This window comes from Thermobia domestica, chromosome 17 (genome assembly GCF_964235325.1).
Source record: "Thermobia domestica chromosome 17, izTheDome1.hap1.1, whole genome shotgun sequence".
Taxonomy (NCBI): Eukaryota; Metazoa; Arthropoda; class Insecta; order Zygentoma; family Lepismatidae; genus Thermobia; species Thermobia domestica.
In genome coordinates this window covers 19828738-19849175 of record NC_137470.1, presented here as the reverse complement: position 1 = coordinate 19849175, position 20438 = coordinate 19828738, and the positions used below count along the sequence as shown (strand labels likewise).

The 20438-nt window shown below is 32.8% G+C and overlaps 1 long non-coding RNA gene across 2 annotated transcripts in view; it reads left to right on the top strand.

Moving 5' to 3' along the window:
- LOC145673832 (uncharacterized) overlaps positions 1-14897 on the top strand; it is a 164481-nt gene extending 149584 nt beyond the window's left edge. The window contains exon 5 of one of the 2 annotated variants that reach the window (XR_014128827.1): positions 14509-14897. This is a non-coding gene — a long non-coding RNA (uncharacterized LOC145673832). Of the gene's footprint in view, positions 1-4404; positions 4856-14508 lie in introns of those variants that run through there. The other variant, XR_014128826.1, reaches the window with a different exon arrangement.
- Positions 14898-20438: the final 5541 nt, after the last annotated feature.

Genomic DNA, 20438 nt, shown 5'->3' with positions numbered 1-20438 from the left:
GATAAGGAACTAGAAACTAAAGCATGGAAAAGAGCATTTAGTAGTGACGCGCCAATTGGTGAACGGTTAGCTGCTTTTGGAGTTGGTACTGCTATGAATGCTAAGGTTAACTTGGGATGAGGATTATAACTTTTTGATTGTTAATATGCCCTTCACATGTGAAGGGCCAATGATTCTTTTATGGACATATCCCATCAAAGCGTTGTTTCAAGATTTTCTTTATAATAAATAGATAGTGTTGAGAGTTACGAGTTACAGAGTTTTAAAGCTAACACAAGAACATTTAATAATTTGAATGAAGCTAACAAAGATATTGAGTTTGATTTCAATGTGGGCGATGGCTTTATACATCCACACAAAGCAGATTGTCATATGACTTTTGAGGTTGTTGGTGCATCAGTTGGAGGAACATTTGGCGCAAATTATACTATAAAACTTGTAGATAACTTCTTCCCATTCTTCTTTTCTCAAATTGAGGTTAGAAAGCATGGAGTTGTTATAGATAAGATTGAACTACCAGGAATAACATCTACAGCTGTCGGAACATTAAAGATTTCCAAACCAGAAGTTGAATATCTAAAACAAGCAGGATTTGAAACAGATGATAAACTTGGTCTAAGAAAGGACTTTAGTGTTTTGTATCCATTAAGATTAATTCCAGGCTTCTTAAGTGATTATAAAGAGGTTATGTGGAAAGGTGGGTTGAGAATAACATTTACAAAAGCTAACAACAATAACGATGTTTTGTACAAATGGACTGGATCAGGAGCACCTCCTCATGATGGAAAAATAACAATAAAGAGTATGGAGATAAGAATGCCTATTGTTGAATACGAATCTAATTACGAAAACAAGTTAAAGTTGAATATTCTTAAAGAACCAAAAATCATGTTTTCATTCCATACTTATCAATGTGTTCAAAAGACTGTTACAGGTTCTTTCTTGGAGTTTGATGTTACTACTCAATTTAATTCTAGACAATTTGATATGCCTGATTTCGTAGTTGTAATGTTCCAAACTGATAGAAGTGGCAAACAAACAGCAGATGCAAGTAAGTTTGATCATTGTAAGGTAAAGAATATCTATCTTAAGAATGGGAGGAATGAGGTATTTCCAAAAGAATCAAGAAACTTAGATATTGCTAACAAGGATTATTTCAAGATGTACGAAGATTATACTGCATTTAAGAGAATAACATGTGGCAACACCGAAATGTACTATGACCCTAAAGAGTTTATAGATAACAGACCAATTTATGTGATTAATTGCAGTAAGAGGAAGAATGTGTCGGTAAATGAGAGAACAAACATAAAGATTGTTGTAGACTTTGCAGAAGCTGTGGCTGCTGATACTATATGTTATGCGATTTTAATTGGGCCAAAGAACTTTACATATGATCCCAAGAATGAGAAAGTAGTTGAAGAGTTTTAGATAGTTAACAAAATATCAACGGACATATAGAGATTTTAAGGGTGAGCGTTTTGCTCACCGCTTACGGTTCAAGAATCTAAGAGCCAGTATCACTGGCCCTTTATCAGTTAGCCATAAGCGACTTTAAAGGGTATCGAAAAGATACCCTTGCATCCTCAAACTGTTTTCATTAACGATTGTTTTATGGAATTTTTTCCATCAAACGAAATTGACAAAAATGATTAATCTTTTTTGGTGAGGATAAAAATTGAAGATTGATTTTCTATATAATAAATACGATGGCAAAACACGTTGATTTTTTAAACAAGCTTGGAAGTCTTGAACAAAAAGAGGTTATTGGATTAAGAGAATTAGAATTAAATACAGAATATAAGATTGTGAAAATGGAAAAGATTAAAACTAAGTTTGGAAAGAGCATATTAATCGAGTGTGAGAAGTTCAAGGCTTTTCTTCCACCTAGATTTACAAAACACTTAACAGATAAAATGATTGATGAGATCGTTAAAGATGGAACAAAAATCAAATACACTGGTCTAAAAGGTAATTATCCAACTGTTGAGTTCTGTATGTAAATCCAATAAATGAACGAAAATGAACAAAAATATGTTGTCATAAGTAAAAAATGGAGTGTTTAAAAATGGATCCCCCCAAAAAGTTCATTCTTACTAATAAGTTTAATGTAATTGTGAAAAATGTGCAAACCGAAGTTCAAGTGGTTTTTGATATTAACGGCTGTCTATTCAGCTTGAATTACGATCAGTGGACAGAGTTTAAGAAGTCATTGTTTCCTATAGAGAACGAGGTTAACAGAAGATTCCATTATCAATATCCGAACTTGTAATTTTAAGTATTTTCTAAGTGTTTTATGGTGATAAAGCCATAAAACTGAGATCTTTACACATTCACAATGCATAAGGAGAAGCAGTACTTTTGAATGTCATTTAAATTTTAAAGATACATGTATAAATAAGATATTTATTTCAGTTTTTTGTAATTATATCCTCAGAGTTATGCAATTTATAAGACATTCGATAGATAGGAAATTTATTTGTCTATTGATTGCCGTTTGAATTTTGAAAATCGGTTAATAAACAACGGATATAACAAATTCGAAATAGTATCCTTAGAGGTATGCAACCCACAATACATTCAGAACATGGTAAATTTATTTCTCTATCGAATGTCGTTTGAATTTTGAAAATCGGTTAATTAGGGGCCGAGGTATTAAATAATAACGTTATTTTGGGGGTGGGTCTGCAAGTGTTGCCAACTCATGTTTAACAATTATCATATTTATTAGTAATGGGGTGAATTCATCCCGATATGTTTTAAAGCGATATCTTGAAAAATTAAAATCCTGGAACGTTCCGAAAAAAATATATTGAGTTGGAGACACTGACTTTTTTCTTTTTTTTGAACTTTAATGTTTTAGCTATATTTACCAGCTAGATGGCTATGATCAAGAAGTTACTCACCTACTCAATAGATGGTATCTCATATCATGTAGTTTATCACTGAGTGTTGATGGGAAGGAAGGAGAGAAAGAAACTCGAGAGATACTTTTTGTGAATTCAGGGACGCAGTCTAACAGCTATTATACAACGTCATCAGTACAGCTCCCTTTGGTGAAGACAAAAAGAGTACTTGAATGTGTATATATGACGTTGTCTAACAAGTATTATACGACGTCATCGGTATATACAGCGCTCCCTGTCCGCTGCTAGCTAAAAAGTTCTGTTAAAGGAAGAGGCTAATGTATATATATGTATGTTGGCGTGAACAGAAGGAAAGAGAATCGGATTGGACGGTCCTGTCCTGGTACTGGAATCGTTCAAATGAATCAGTGACAGATCACCTGTTCCGAAGTAGATATAGTATTTTGTATGTATTTCTTCTCATTGAGTTTTTAAAGCTAATTATTAATGGATTTTCATGATTCAAGTGTCAAATGAAAGCTTATAAACTGGAGATTAAGATGAAGTTTTTAGATGTAAGTTTTTATGATTTTAAGTGTCATAAAAGCATATGCGCAGTGTACAATATCTAATCTACTTTGCTCTCATCTTCTTTATTTAAGTTCAGTGGTCAGTGACGGGTTTGTAATTTTTGGTAGTTAGGGGGTGGAGGGGGAAATTGCGCTCGTAGTTAAGTAACCAATCTACTTCATTTGGGTTGGTTGACGCAAAAAGCTTTCACTTTTTTTCCTGAATGCCTTACCGGAATTGATATTTGGTTCATTTGCACCGAACGCACGGGCGTTAGCTACTACAGCACTCGAGGGGAGCGCTAGTTTTTAGCGGAAGTTGAACCCGGTATTCCTCCAGCAAAGGCGGTGGCATTATCGGTTACGTTATGCGGGACCACTGGAAATTGAAACTAACCCCGCTTCCACCAAAGGAGAGAGCCTTAGCGATTACACTATGCGGAACCACCGCGAATCGAACCCGGGCCCGCTAGCACTGAACACGGAAATATTATCGATTGTGGATTGAACCCGGGTCTTTTACGTGGCAGGTTTTATTCAAGAACATATTGTAAGATTTATTAGCGGTACATGGTAACTTAATTTCAGTTAACCAACCGTTCAGCAGCGTGGTTATATAAAACATGAACCTATTAATGGTCATTGGAAAACAAATTCGAACTGCGATAACAATGAAACACATATATGGTAATTCTTTACCAATGGTGAAGTTTGAATTGATTTTGAGTTTACCGTCCCCTTCAGCAACGATGCTATATGAAGCGTGGACCTACACGAAGTTTAACTTTTTATGAGAGTTTAGCTGAGACATATGAAGAAAACTTTTTTGTATTGCTTTTAGCAACAATTCAAATACAATAAAGTAGCCCCCCTCAGATTTGGTATTGCAAGCTAGGAATATATTGTGTTTATTAAAAGAATAATTATAATTGATACCATTCTGCTGAAAATAACTTGTAATTAGTTTTTCTTTCTTTTTTATTTTGCAGAAGATAATGGCTCAAGAAAAAGTTAGCAATTTTGAAATCGAATTTGAAGAATATACAGCAGCTGATTTTTATCATGATCAATGTGAGAATAAAGAATTTAAATTAATTTCGGTTTTTTTCACATGAATGTACACGAAAAAAGGCGCGAGAAAGATGGCACGTATGTAACAACTGTGTTAACCTTGAACTAGCAAGCATAATAATGAGAAATGATAGAGGAAAAACTGAGAGAAAAAGAAATTTTAGGACTACCTTGGGATTTCGAGGGGCGTGAGTGGGGGTGGAAAGAAAGAGAGGGATCAATAGAAGAAATGGAAGAGGAAGAGAAGGAAGCACTAAGTAAAGAGGATGAGGGGGGAGAACTAATTCTGGTGTTATAAAGATTTGTAAATATATTGTAAAATAAATGAATGTTTTTGTGGGTGAAGGGAAAATTTGAGTTTTCTTTCCTTTGAATTTTTAAACCTTCCTAACAAAGTTCATAAATGTGTAACTTTTTTGCTGGTCATATTGAAGTTATATCGGTAAATATTGTGTAATGAAAATGTAGATGTCTTTTATTAACTGCAAAGTATTGAAGAACGCAAGGATGAATTTTCAGCAATAAAAGGTTATTTTGATAATAGAGTAATAACAATTGTTGTTAGAATTTTAAAAAGAAGCAGAAAGAAAAACGTCAGGCTTTTCCATTACGAAAGGTTGGTGCACTATATAGTTAACAGACAGCAGGCAAGAATTTTTTTAATTTTGCTGCAGTGTGTGCAATTACTAGTTCGTTTCCCTTTTACTTTCTTGACTAATATATACAATTGTAGGGTGAAACTAAAACTGATTCCCTTCTTTAACTGTTAGTTAATTGTTTATTGAAAATATTTTATTACAGTTTTTTTTTGTTTTAACCCAAAATTAAGTCACCAAGGAAAACTTTTTTAAACTGCACCTGAGTTTCAGGAGTAACTAGTTTGATTCCCCTCTACTTCTTTGACCAATATATACAATTGTAGGGTGAAACTAACTCACTATTCCTCTTCTTTAGCCATTATTTAATTGTTTATTGAAAATATTTTATCACTCTTTTTGTTTTAACCCAAAGTTAAAAGTCAGCAGGCAAGACTTTTTTATCAGCAGTTCGAATCACATGAGTTCGCATTGGGAACCAGACTGTGTTTTGTGCAAATAGAAATTACTTGTAAAAGACTAATGCGCTAACCACTAGATACTTACTATTGTTTCTGCAGTAGAAAATAAACTAATACTTTTTTAAAAAATCGGGATTATTTGAAATTCTTGGTCAGAATTAATGAGAAACAGAAAAATTTAGTTGATATTCTATAGGAATGAGGTTACAGATTCATAATGGAATATTATTAGAAATGTCTTTTACGGCTTTGCTTTTTATTTCTTTCACGATTTGCTATGTTGTGTTTTCATCACTTTTAAGATAATTAATGGAAAACAAAGTTTTTGATTACTAATTATTTTATTCTTGATGAATGTTTACAGAGCATATCTGAAAATATACTTCTAATAAACTTAAAAAGAAAGAAAAAATGAAATCTTTGAATTTTACTTCTTGGTTAACTCAGAGCAGATCAGTTTAAGATGAATGAATAAAATACACGTAGTGAAAACTGGGAGGAAACGGGAGAACCTCGAGAATATTTATGCAGACAATGTAAAGAAAATCGAAAACTTTTCTCGTGCGAACGCTAAAATTTACTTGCTGGCAGGGAACAGTTCCGAATATACAATGAGATTAGTTTTTTTAATTAGTTGAATAAATAATTAGGTATCTTTTTTTTGGGTTTGAAATTGCGGATTTAACATTTTGCGTTTATGTACCGAGGCTATTTTATATGAAATCACTTTTTAAAAAGTTCGTTTTTAAGATGAAAGAAATAGTAGGATGAAGAGTTCAAGAAAACTTGTAAAAGAACACAATAATGTCTATTGCAATTTTATTGGTCAAGGAATAAAACTGAGATGACACTGATCCATCTAAATGAACTATGGTTAAATATCCCTCTATCTAAGGTAAAGTATGGTTGACATACATGAAGGGTTTCAGTGTAGAAGGACAAATTATAACTTGAATGTTAATTGATAATAGATATACCATTTATCCAGTTGGATTTAAGAAAAAACTTGAAAAATGAAATGAAATCTTTGAGTTTTACATCCCACTGTTACGTCGGTTAGGCTAAAGGAGACGGTGATTTTTTTGTATTATAGCTTTTATGAAAACTCTGAAAAACAAATAGAAAGTGGCGGGAAAACCCTGAGAAAACCCACGCACACGGTGTTTGTCCACCACAATTATAAAAGAATGCAAACCTGATGATTGTCATGAAAATGTTCAAATAAATGGTGGAACCCCAAGCACCAGAGGTGAACGCTCTTCCACTGAGCCACTGGTGCCCCAAAGAAGAACTTCAGATTTTAATGGTAGTATTAATGATGATGTTCAGCACCGCGGTTATTTTTCTAAATTCTCAGAATATTTTCTTCGTGAAAAATAATAAGTGCACCCGGGAATCAAACTCTCAATAACTTAAGATGGAATAGAAACTCTCTTACAAATAAAAATTAGATACTAAGGTGTGTGCGGTTAATTATAGATGAAGTATGATAGTGTATGGAATTATCTTCAATATTCTAACACTTAATTTTTATTCAGTTTATTGGAATTGATTATGTTTTAAGCTAAAACAAATGGATAATGCCAATGCAACTAAGGGCTGTTCACTACACTCTGCAAAAATTTTTAAATATACTTAACTTTATGGTTCTTACCGTCTACTTTTCTCTGTAACAATTTGATAGCTTACACCGTTTATTTCGAGAATTAATCAAAACTGAATTCCTGAAAGTAGTACCGAGTTATACCTAACATAGTGATGATTCTTTGGAAATCCTTTTCTGTTTTGAACAGTGCACCACAAAGTTAGGGTTGACAGATATTGTAGGCCATATAGCTAAAACCATTACATGGTAGCAAGATGAATGGTCTCAAGAACTTAAAGTCAGAAAGTATACAAGAACTAGACTTAAATTTTGTATCTATTGGATGCAAAGAATAAGTTTTGACAGGTGGATGAACGTAAACGTAAGTGTAAGGGGGACCACATCAGAGTATTAGTATTATATGTATATACACATATGAGGATAAATGTTCGTACAGCATATATGTTCGAGAATACAGATCCACACAAATAAATTCTAATTTCATGAAACTAATTCGGGCATGAAAAGGAAGGTGGGTGTGGGTTGCAGTGATGGAACCTTAATAATATTTATTTAAATAATGTACTGTATCCTTTTCTAGGAAACTTGGATAGCGGATGAACATTTTAGTTTGCATGTGGTGAGAAAATTTATTAATTGAAACATATTTAATATACAAACTTCTCTTCCAAGTTTTTAAACACATAGTAATAAAAAAAACATGGAACGTTCCATGTTTGAAAGAAATCCATACACCGAATGTGAGATGATCATTATATTGAAAGCAGAAATATAAGCTGATATTATTAATAAGGAAAACACTAGTAAATTGCATTTAAAATAAATGCTGATACGATAATTACCTGGTGGCACGCTTTGTTATTAGACCGCGTTAGCTTCCGTTGTGGTGTAACGAGTAAGACTGTTGACTGATGCACTAAAGTTCCGGGCTTCGATCCTCGCTCAAGCTGTGATAGAAAATTTGTTCTTTGTATTTTTGTAAGGTGAATCGCATTTATTTTTTATTCCGTGGAAGTTTGTTTATAAATAATTTTCATGGCTATTATAACATATAGATTAAGCACTGTCAGAAGTAAATTTTCAGAGGATGTCGCAAGAGTGTTTGCAGGATAAAGTTAATTGAGAATGGGATAGAACGTCGTTAGAAAATAATAATAATTTTACTATGTTCATGAGTACGGGATTGTTGATTACAGAAAACATAGGAGTGTATATATGTTTTTCGGAGTGGTAGGACGTTGTAACTTATAGGTATATTTGTCAAAATGATAGAGAAAATTGGTGTAGTCATAATTCACTTAAAATAAATTTATATTATGAGGTTAGCGAATTTTATAGAACAGTGCTGGTAATAAGAGAAGCCATGTACTATCGTAATTAAAATATTTATTGTACAAGCACGGGGCAAGAATTTGGGTACCACACTTCGATATTAAACCGTGTTAGCTTCTGTTGTGGAGTAACGAGTAAAATGGTTGACTGATGCACTAAAGGTCCGGGGGGTGAAGCCGTGATACGGTTTCTATATTTTTTGTAACGTGAATCGATTTTATTTATTTTTGCAATATATACATATATTATTTATTGTTATGTGGATAAATAATTGCAAAAGATTGAAAATAATTTAATGAAGTTACGAGTTTTCATGGATACAGATAAAGTGCTCATATACGTCGCAAGTAAATTACAGAAACGTCACAAGACAAGAAAGAGTGGGAATGGAACATGTGAGAATAGGATTGTTGGTTACGGAAAACATAGTGGAACTTGATTCACGGAATTTCAATACACTTTGGTTGAGGAAGTGCAGTTACGTGGATTATATAATAGAACGTAGTACGCGGGAGGATGTCAAGTGCATGAGAAATACAATGTAACCTAGAGGTATATTTGTCAAAATTATAGAGAAAATTAGACTGAACTCTGCTTTCGATTTTATCCTCTGATGTTAGGCAATCTGGTATGTCACTGTTGTAGTGTTGGTATGGATACCATCAAGGAACTGAAGGACATTTCTTATGGAAATTTAAAATCATCATTAAACATGTGATAGTGTTTAAAAAGAATGGAAAGCAACGGTGTAGAACATATAACTAACTAACTAACTCTATGGCCTATGGAACCCGCAGGTTCAGTGCCGCGTTCACAAAAGCTCTCCACTGACTTCTATCCTTAGCTAATTGCATCCAGTTTCTACTTTGTATTCCTATCTCTGCGAGATCCATCTTAATATTATCCTCCCATCTGCGCCTAGGTCTTCCTAATGGTCGTTTTCCTATGGGTCTTCCAGTCAAGACTTTGAAAGCGTTTCTACTTTCTTCCATTCTAGCTACATGACCTGCCCACCTAAGCCTCCTAGACTTGACGACCCTAACAATGTTGGGTAAGCCGTATAAACTATGTAGTTCCTCGTTATGAAGTTTCCGCCATTCCCCATTCTCGTTCCTCTTGGGTCCGAATATTCTTCTCAGGATCCTGTTCTCAAATACTTTCAGTCTATGTTCTTCCCTCAGAGTAAGTGACCATGTTTCGCAACCATACAGAACAACAGGCATGATTATCGTTTTATATATTTTAAGCTTCAAATTCTTCGACAGAATTCGCGACGACAAGAGATTTTGAACCGAATAGTAACACGAATTCCCTGCTTTTAGTCGACATTTAATTTCTTCGTGAATATGATTTTCATCTGTTAATATTGATCCTAAATATTTGAAAGTATCCACTTTATCAAAAGTATTATTTAATATTTTAACGCCCCCACAATTTGCCGTATTACGGTCCCGACGCACTTCCATGTATTTAGTTTTCTCTGCATTTACTTCTAAACCCATGTCCCTGCAAGCATTTAATAAGATCTCTGCATTTATTTCTACTGTTCTCCTATCATCCCCTATTAAATTTACATCATCAGCATATGCCATAACCTGGTGAATACCGTTCAACTGTAGGCCCTGGTTGCTATCTTTGATTTTCCTTATAGCGTACTCCAGAACAAAGTTAAATAATAATGGCGACAACGCATCTCCTTGTTTCAGGCCATTTTGGACGTGAAAGCTCGTGGACAAAAATTTTCCTACCCGGACTTTACTTTGGGATTCACTTAAGCATATCTTAATTAATCTAATTAGCTTTCTCGGTATTCCAAGTTCTGTGAGAACGTTGTACAATGTTTCTCTTCTAACCGAGTCGTAAGCCTTTCTAAAATCAATAAATAGTTGATGTACCGGGATATTGTATTCCCACTTTTTTTCGAGTATTTGGCGAATGGTAAATATTTGGTCGATAGTTGATCGATTTCGTCTAAATCCGCACTGATAATCTCCAATAATTTCATCTGCGTATGGGGTCAGTCTTGCTAATAGAATATTTGAAAGGATTTTATAGGATGTTGACAGAAGAGAAATGCCTCGATAATTATTACAGTCAGTTTTGTCGCCTTTCTTGTGAATTGGAACAATGATTGATTCTTTCCACTCTTGTGGCAATTCTTCCTTGTTCCAGATAAGGAGAATGAGTTTGTGTATCTTGTTCCACAATTTTTCGCCTCCAGCTAAAATTAACTCAGCCGGAATTTCATCCACACCCGGAGATTTGTGTTTCTTTAATTTCTTTATAGCGGCTTCTACTTCTATTCGATTGGGTTCTGGAATATACGGTTCTGCGGTGTGTATCTCCTTTTCTCCACGCGTATTAGTTTTTGGCTGCGTGTTCAGCAAATCGTCAAAGAAATCTTTCCATCTATTTAAGAGGCTATCCGTATCAGTGAGAACTGTTCCGTCAGCTTTCTTTAATATATAAGCACGAGGTTGATAGCCTTTCTTAAATTCGCTGATCCCCTTATACATGTCCCGAATATTTTTATTTTTACTATTATCTTCAAGTTCCTTAATTTTAGCTTTCAAAAAATCGCGTTTCTTTGTTCTAAAAGTTTTGGAAGTTTCCCGCCTGATATCTGCGAAATTTTGTGTAGTTACTTCATTCGGATTTTGTAGCCACCGTAATTTTGCCTGTTTTCTCTTTTCTGCTAGGTAGAACATATAGTAATAAGAAAAACTGTCAATCAACCACTGCAAGCAGTCTTCCAACTTCACATTGAATCAGTATGTAATGGCGACGGATACTTTTCACGAAATTTCATACCCTTTGAGACTTATTACATGAGAAGTACTAATACAAAGTCCACACATCACCATTTCAAGATTTATTTAAGACAAGATGTACATCAGGTATTAGTTCTGAAAACGGTAAATTATACATACAAACATTTTAATATTTCTTACAAAGATTTCGAAAACCAAAAATTCTCTATCTTTATTATAATACGACAACGTCTCAGTCTGTGTAATGTTCGTTACAGTGTGATCACGCAAGCCATAACGCAAACATTTTAGCCTTTTTCGTTTGAGTGGACGCTCCAACTTGGAGATTTTCTTTCTTCTTCTTTGCCTCTCTTCACCACCCTCTCTTCTTACATGACTATATGTGTATTTCCCGCCTTCTTTATTTCCTTTTCTCTTCATGACTATTTAGCTATCTGTCTATTTCCATCTCTTTACGTATGTGTATTCTGTTTATTTCTCTTTCGTCTGTTGCTGTCTATTTCTGTTCTTATGTCTATTTCCCTAAATATCTAGGTATTTGCTGATATTTGTTTATTATGCTTTTGTTGGTCTATTAGAAATCTATTTTCTGTTTTTTCCCTTTCATTCTATTCTTAACCTAACCTCACCTAACCTTGCTCTGTATTTCTGTCTCATGGTAGTTGGAGTCTTTCGTTTTTTCTCTATCCCATGTACATGTCTAAGTATTTTCTTTTTTCTTCTTTTTAAAATTAGAATATATCCTTAGTATATTTACTAATTCGCTATCATACGAGCTTCTAACTTTAGTATTATATATGCTACCTGACTGTCTTACTCTTGTATGTTTCCCGTAGCAGAAGTTTCATTCATACGTGCGGTGTTCTAATACGGACACTTGTTTTCATATCCACATCCGTTGTGCTTACTGTTAAGATTATTTCAGTGAGTTAGTTCCAAATTTAAATTCTTTTTTCAATAAAGCAGTTGATGTAATTTAGCAAAAATTAACAGAGAGCTCGATGCAATGTTTCATACAGTTAGTTATTCAAAAATAACTCTCGTAATTTAAGGTTACCAATTTATTATTATTATTTATAATAGTAGTAGTAGTGTGCGCTTACAAAGAAAAAGTATATGCTATAAAGTTTTCGTAAACTGATACTGCTAAAATACATTTCAATAACCATTTGAATAACAATTTTAAAACGTTACAGACTTCTAAAAAGGGAGTTCTTGAAGAAAAACTTCAGATTACATTCTAAAACGGGGTCTTAAAAGAGAATGAAAGATATTGGTTGCATATTTTTAATTGGGGTTTCCGCTAAACTTGCTCAATGATGTCATAACAAGATGTATATATAAATACAGCGTTAAAATCATGAAATTAGTATGTCAGTTCCTTAGTTTTACCCGTATTTGTGCTTGTGTATATATGTAAATACAAAAGAAAAAGATTGTGTTTGAAAACTGTTTCTACGTATTGCTGAATAGAAGACAAATCATGTCGGATGAAACATTTTGCGTGTGCGAATGCCATAATAATAATGATATTAACATTCAAAGTTTAATAAAAACGTTCCATTTGTGGCATCCTATGAGAAGAACTTTGTTACTGTTCGATGTGTGTTCACACAATTATAAACAAAGTGCAATACATAAATGCTTTGTAATTCATAAGGATATTTTAAAAACAAAAGTGATATGTTTAATTACTGATATCGACATCCAGGATGAAATTTTACAACAGTTTCAGAAATCCCATGGAAAAACATTCACAACATTACGACAATGTTTTAATACATATGAAAAGGCAATTGAAAATGATGAATTTAGTAATGAACTAATAAAAATATTCCCAGAAAAAGATTTTATAAGGTATATACTTGAAAACGTCGTACGTATATAACTAGAAATTTAAAAAATTAACATCGAGTGTTATAAATAACACGAGAGAACATAAGCAGAGTTTGTGAAACAAGTGTTGTTATAATTGATTACACTGTAAAAATACTGAACAGTTTTTTAAATAAGAAAGTGTATCTATGTAATGATGACAAAATTAAGTAATCTCATATATGGTACCAACTAAAAAAATTTTCACATCAGCACTCGCATCGGTCCTGAATCTCTACATTCACGTCAGTGGTTATTTTTTCTGCTTTCTTCAGTAGCGTTCCGGATGCTTTTTTGTTTATGCATTTTGTCATATTTCTTATTGACCTTCCAAGAACAGTATATGTTGTTGTTCAGCAGGGTGTGTAGTGAGATCAACGTACTGGCCTTTTATTACTGGGATTTGCAGTGTATATCCCAAAAAGTTACTGAATCCATGAAAATGAAGTGTTCCCTAGTATTTAAGACGGTATGAAATAATATATCAGAGTTCAATTCCTTCTTTGTACGTCATGTCATGTATACTGAATTGTTTATTGTTATATTCTTTGAAACAATGAATAAAATAGGCTCCACATGTGCTTACATAATATGTATCTAATATTTGAAATTAATGTACTAACAATTGTCATACCAATTTCGCTAGAATTTCATACCTCCTATAGTTAAACTTTTTATAAATTATTGTCTTTTGTTAGCTACTTTTTTGATGTGTCTTTGTGATGCGAAAGGAATAATCACACAATTTTGCTAGTATAGGTAAAAACAAACGAACGATTTGTAAGTTACGAGGGCTTCGACTCAAGTTCTGTTGATTATTTCAATTATCTGCAACATAAATCAATAAATAATGGTTGCCAGAAAAAAAACAGTCATTTGAAAAAAACATGAAAAAGAACGATGTTTTTTATTGAAAAAAAACTTCACAGAAAAAAAACCGTTTTTTTTACAACACTACTCGCACTGAATGTGAGAGCGTTAGCGATTACATTCTGAGGGAACACTAGACTTGATCTTAAGTTTAACGGCACTTTAGTAACGGTATTTCTTATAGATTTTGAGAATTGTAACGCTCAAATCGAATTATATGAACATTTTATTGGGAATTAGGCTTGGATCATACACAGCACAGATAGTTTGCTTGTACAGATTTATTGAGAATTCGAAAATGTATGAAGTACTATCCCAGAATCCTACATAGCTCTTGCAAACTAAAGATATTCTTATAGTTTTTTTGTACGCTAAAAAACTGATTCTCGTACGTGGACAGAATAACAGAATTACTATTTCTATTAAGTATATATTGTGCACATTAAAAACAATAATTTGGTGAAAATATGTTGTACTAATAACATTTTTTATTTTTTTTTTTATTTTGCAGAAAAATGGAAGGGCACCCACAACCATTCGCATCATCTTGTAATTCAGAGGAATGCCGAAGAAAATTGAGAATATTTCTTTTAAAAAGAATCAAACCATCACCCTGTAGTACCCCCATGACTTGTATTGAATATTGTACACAAAAATACAAGAGAGAGGGCAGAGAAAATCATACTTCCTATCTAACAGTTGCATTAATAACATTTATAAGGGAAAGTGGCACACATGTTCGAACTGTGTGAATAATATCATATTGGAACTTTATGTATCAGAAAAAGAGAAAGAATCAAGTGTGAAGATTTTAGGAGTGAAGTGGGATTTGGAGGGGAGGGTGAGGGAAGAGAAAAAAGAAAAGGAAGAAGTGATGGAAGAGGAAGTGGAGGAAGAGGAAGAGGGGGTGAAGTAATTGTGGGGTGTAAATATTTGTATATATATATATATATATATATATATATATATATATATATATATATATATATATATATGTAAATATTTTGTAAATAAATTGTGTATTGTTGGATGGGTGTTGGGAAATTTGTGTTTTCTTTCCTATGAATTTTTAAAACCTTTCTAACTTTTTAACAGTGGAGAGGTATTTTGATAATAGTCTCAATAACTAATATGTAATGAAAATTCATTTTGTGCAAAACATATAAGGTTTCTTCTTTTATATATACTTAAAATTATTGCAAGTTCTATTTTTTTATGAATCGTTGAATTTTGAGTTTATTCTTCCTTTCAGCAAGAAGGCTCTATTTTTTTCTAAATCCTTAGTATAACATTCCTCGTAAGAATTAATCTGTTGCTACATGACCTATCTCCGGGAATCCATTCCTCGATGAGTGTGAACATTAGGAAGTGATATTAGAAAATGTTTTCGTACAAATAAAAAAATTAAATGTCCAACACTGATGTACTATCCAGTTAGCCAAGACGATCATACTAACCACTTAGCCATGAAACAATTTTAATTGGTACTTACATGATTTTTTCAATAGAAAACAAACTGTACACGGAACTATACTGTACAAACCTTGAAGATTTCAAAACAATTGAAAAGAGAGAGAATTGAAGCAGTATTTTCTTATTGCTAATTGCTTATTTGATTTTTCACCAGTAATATTTATCTTTGTCTTGTGGTAAACTAATCAAAGTTTAAAGTTGGTTAGGCTAAAGGAGACAGTAATTATGAAAAATGAATGATTTTATGTTGTCTCGTCTTATAAAAAGAAAATATTGAAAAAGTGAGTGGAAAACTTCAAGAAAGTTCACGGACACGATGTTGTTCACTACAAAGTCTAACTGGGGTACTCCCAACGACTGCAAAAACTACTACTGACCCACTGCTGTCTTATATTGAAATTTGAAATCAGATTCTTTACTAGTTAAATAAATAATTAGTGTTCTCTCTTCGCTATGTATTGAAATGATTTCCCTTGACTGTGTATTAAAATGAAATGAAATCTGACACTCTACAATTATTTTGGTAAGAATAAAGCAAATGGTGAAATGAAGAAACTGTGAGAGGAACGCTGAGAAATGCTCAAGAAAAAAAGTTACAGACACGATATTTTCAGCCATAATTTTAGTTGGCCAAGGATCGAACCCGGGATCTCATCCATCTAAGGTGAAGTTTGGTTCAACAATTAGTTTGAAAATATGTATTCATGAAGACAGAACGTTAAGGTATAAGTTGTATGTCTAGTCTCATTCTAACATTTAATTGGTATAAACCTCCCTTGGTTTTGAATTTGTGAGCGTAATGTGGAAACGATCTTATTTTATTTGACATCACATTTGCGTGGTAGGATTAAGGAATACTTCACGTAAGATAGTCATTGATATGTATGAATTTGTTTGGAGTTTAGCATCCTGTTCACCATCATCAAAGCTATTTTCTTTGTAGTCCTTAGACAGTAAACTGATAGACTTTGAAGTTCTTTTAAACCTTCCACTTGGGAATCGAATCCTTTTATTACTTATTGATTTTTTTGACTTATGATTTTTATCGGATCATCTGCTTTTTCAACTTTATCTTGACGGATTGATTTGAATTTTTAAGAGTTCAAGCTCTGCTTTTGTGTTATTTCGTTTTTATTAAAACTCAGCTTTTGAATTCTTTTGTGTTATTTATTTTAAATTGGATCATTTGCTTTTTGCAAATTCAGAACACTCTTTGAGTGTTAACGTTTAAAAAATTGTTGTAAAAAGTTTTCGAAAATACTAAAAGTTGTGACACGATAAAAATTGCTTCGAACCACTGAAGTCTATGAACATATTAAGAGCTACTTGTTAAATAAATGGAAAGTGAAATTAGAAAATGTATGTACGAATAAAATTTAGATGTCAAAGACATGTGTGCTATCCGCTTAACCATACAAACTCTTGTTTCATCTCGTCTCGTCTCATAGGCAAGCTTGACATTAGAGAACAAAGAGAGAAACTATTCTTATTACTTTTAGTAGTGAGGTTATATGGGACGTGGAATCAACCATTTTGCCGGGAACTAAGCCAGGTTTATCATGGTAAAAGCATGTTCGCTAAGCGGTTAGCTATAGTGTTTGGAATTATTCTGACTGCCTTATCATTTAAGTTACATGGATCATTCAGTTTAATCTCCTTTCCTTTCCTTATGTTATGTAAGCTAAGAGAAATAAATAATGCCGACAATCAAAACAAAACAAAATATACATTTAGAGGAAGAGAGAGAAGTACAGAGAGAGGGAGAGGATGTCACTACCACTGAGCCAATGCAGTCTACAAAAAGTTTGTATTCAATAAACTTCATGGTTTTGCGATATATGTTTCTATCTTTCTCTACAACAATTTGATAGTTCACATCATTTTATTTCTTCCCAACATGTTGATCTGCAGATTCAATTGAATTCCTCATAAGCAATACGTAGCTGTGGCTAACCTAATGATAGATTTGTCAACAATTTCATAGTTCTCACTGTAATTTTTCGTATTATTTTAGAGTGCATATGCGTAGCAGACTCCTTGTTAAAATTGTTTGAACACTAAATAATGATAAGTAAGCACTTCAAAGTTAGACCTGATATACGGTGAATAAATGAAGGAAAACATGAGTGTTGGGAATCGAATCACAAACTAGCACATCGGAGATGTGTACCCTATTACATATAAAGCTATTTGATTGTACAACATATATGTTTGAGAAAACAGATAAATAGGCGATATACTACACTTTATCCGTAAAAAAATCCAATTTCATGAAATAAATATTTGGACGTAAGAAGGATAGGGGACAGAGGGTGATGTTGGAAACTTTTATAATTTCCCCAGTTTACTATAAATATTATTATGAATTAGATTTTTTTCTTTCTTTCTTTGAGCTTATCAGTATTTAAGGACATGTTAGCTATGAAGGTCTCAGTATCTATTTATCTATAAAAAGTGTACTGCACTGTGATCAATATTAGCATTCGGAGATTTATCAACTGAATATGAGAATTTGTATGAGTTTGTAGCACAATAGCTGATTTGGACAGCAAGTGCAAGTGCAAGATATATTCGCAACCTACACTAACAAATGCCAACAAACATTCTCGTTCTCCTTAAACAATGAAATAAATGAAGTCTTTGAGTTTTACGTCCCACTTTTATGTCGGTTAGGCTAAAGGAAATGATGAAATAAAGAAAACTGTGAGGGAAAGCGGGAAAATTCCCAAGAAAAGTTACGAACACAATATTGTCCGGCACAAAGTTCACTTCCCAGATCCTTAAACAATTTATTATTACCATTTGATCTTGCCTATGACCAGTATTATTTTCAGGTATTGTTTGTTGTAGTTATCTGTGCACATACTTTTGTGCATTTGTAGAACAACTACCCCCATCCGGTTGACAACTCTGCTGAATTTTACGCAGAAAATAGCGTATTGTATTGCAGGCAATGCCAAAAGCAAACAGAAAGGGGAGTAAACCGCTAAGGCTTAAGTGGCTATTAGGATGGGACGAGTGTGGACAAGTAGGAAACTCAGCATCAGAGAGACTTAAGTATTTGTCAAAAGTAAGAAAATGATGAATAGGTACAGCTTAAGATAATCAATAGTGGAAAATGAGAAGTGCAAAGACTACTTAAGGATAGGAGAATCTAGTAGACAGACAATATTGAAACCTCTTCTTTAACTTTTAAATGCTTTATATTAAAGTATATGTGGGATAATCTTTATTAAAACGGAAACAAATTAAAATATAATATTACTGGTTCACCATATAATGTGAATTCGTCCTGTGAACACAAATACGTTGAAAAATAATTAAGTGAATACTGTGAAAGCGGAAATGTGAATATTCGGTCGCAAAATATTTCATTGAACTTAGAAAAGTATTTTTAAAGTGAACATATTCATGAAAGAGTGTACCCTATTGGTAATACAAACTGCAAGATTCAGGGTCATACTTGTTCAAACCTGTTTTAAGTAAGTCTTCCAAATAAAATAAAACAATAAAAGATCGGGTGAAAGTTCTAGAACGAAGTCAGTAAAGTAAATAAATACAGCAGTTAAGAAAGGATGAATTTATGTGTGACTGTATTTCAAGCAGTATGGTAAAACTTCGTACTGTTTTATATAAAAAGACAATATTTTCAAAAAAAGTGTTTGAATAGACATCTCTTTTTTTGTCAGTGCTAAAGATTAGAATTGAAAAATGTCTAATGAAATTAGCAGTGAAGACGTGTGCCTCTGTTACTGCAATAACATTCGCATAAGCATTCAATGTTTAATAAATACGTTTCAAATGTGAGAATCTAAAAGAAGAAGTTTGGTACCTTGCAGTAAATGTACAAGAGAGCGAAATAAACCATAACTGTATTCTGTTAGATAAAAAATATATTGAAGACAAATATGATGAGTTTTATTACGGATATAAACGAATGCAAGATGAAATTGTGCTTCAGTTTCAGAAGATGCATGACGGTACTTTATGCAACAGTTCACAATGATACATTTCTTAAACATTTGATAAAAATATTCTTGCAAAAAGATTTTTTAAGTTAAGAACAATGTTATGAATAGAAAAAAAATTGAAATGTGTTCACGATTGAAAAAATCCATCAAATGATAGAACTGTGTTTCGTTGAATGATCTTGTCAGTATTCTGTAGGTGTATTACACATACAAAGTGTAAAAAGGATTTGGTATGACTTGGTTTTTTTTCTGTGAGCGTAAAAACTGATAACAAATGAATCTATTAATAACTGCTGTAATTCTCTAAGAAAGTTGAAAATAGTTACTGTATACAGCAGTATAGTGCGATAATTTTAAACATTTCTTCTGATAATGATGCGAAGAAAGTGGTAAATGTTGCAAAAGAAGAACTGATTAACACCAATACAAAATGAAAACTATGTACAGCGGGGGACACTTCTAAATGGTACACCTTAGCCGTAAATCTCCATATGGCTGTACCATTTAGAAGTGTCCCCCGTTGTACAACCCAATTTAAAATATTGAAAAATACTCCTCTGCTAGAATTATTTTGGGAAATAAGTGTTTATAAGTCTTGAGGAGTTGTTAGCATCTGTTAAAAGTTTCATAATGTCAGAATGAATAGACAATTTTTACTAAATAAGTGATAGTAAGATGTTCACTATAATACATTTAAGATCCTACAAACAATAACCACAAAAAGAAACCATTGGCTCCCAAACGTTTATGTATGTTAGTTATCAATTGGTCATACGTGTCCTCATACAAGATGTAAATATTGTTTGTCAGCTTTAATTCACGGATATGTTATACTCTTAACTCATTTTGTTCTTCTCATAAATGACCATCTGGTATTCAGAGGTTAGTTTGTTTTGGAATTTTTACGCATCAGCAATAGTACAACCATTTTGATGCTCAATAGTAACATCAGCATCATTGCACAATTCCTTGGCCTGTTTTAATACTCGCTGAAAAT